Consider the following 1,033-nt stretch of genomic DNA (forward strand, 5'->3'; position numbering starts at 1 on the left):
TGAAGAGAATATGGGATAATTAATTTCCCATGCTTAGTGTAACAGTATGACATCGATATGAATCTGAGTCTTCAAGGTAAGTTCCTAATACACCCAAACAGTTAAACTTGTGTCAAAACTTCACAGTGTCAAAAGACAAAAAAGAAATGCTTATAATGCTTTTTGTGTGAAAAGCCTTCTAGAAACCCCAAATACAAAGTATATAAGCTCAAAGGTACAGTGCTACAGGGACACTGCACTTTCTGGGCCTTGAGCTAAGAGCAGGACTGTAGAGAGTTACCTTGTCTACCTAAATCATTAAATCTCTTCAAGGTAATTAATAGGTCACAGTTATCATGATAGTGACAATTATCTGTTGTACAGACTATGGGAAGACCAAGGAAAAAAGATGCATTTCTTGCTTCCCTGGAAAGTATCTTAAGTGTCGGTCTATCTCAATTTCATAAATATATATTAAAAATTTAAGAATATATATACACTCACAAATGTATACATGTATTATATACATATAATATACATACATATATGTATATGTGTCCTTGCTTCCTGTAGGGAAGAAGTAAAAAAAAAGTCAGAGAATTCACAAGGTCAGAAAGGTCAGATACCAGAATGTATATATGGAAAGAATTCAAAGCATGCTCTGAATGACAGATTTTAGAAAAAGAAAATTCTTAGGCAAAAAAACAAAGCCATGAGATTACATAGACACATGGATTAGCAAAAGAGGTGGTTTGCAGCTTTCCCCACATCTGACAATATAAACACAGATTATGTAGCCAACAGCTCCTATCTGGTTTCTGAGATTACGTGTGCAACTTCTAAAAAACACTTCCATATTTCCATTCTTTGTCATGCCTCTTAAGCGTGAAATAAAGCAGCAGTTTCTGCAGGAATTACTTAGAAGAAAAGGCATCATCTCATAATGTATCTGAATATTTAATTGTAATATTACCATACTTTAAGATGCTTAAATTCCTTTTCAAAATATGCAGCCTGATCTAGTATGTTATTTTTACCATAGCTTTAGTATCAA

The sequence above is a fragment of the Empidonax traillii genome, unplaced genomic scaffold, assembly GCF_003031625.1.
Source record: "Empidonax traillii isolate 1590-97213 ecotype Southwest subspecies unplaced genomic scaffold, ASM303162v1 scaffold343:size799674, whole genome shotgun sequence".
Classification (NCBI taxonomy): domain Eukaryota; kingdom Metazoa; phylum Chordata; class Aves; order Passeriformes; family Tyrannidae; genus Empidonax; species Empidonax traillii.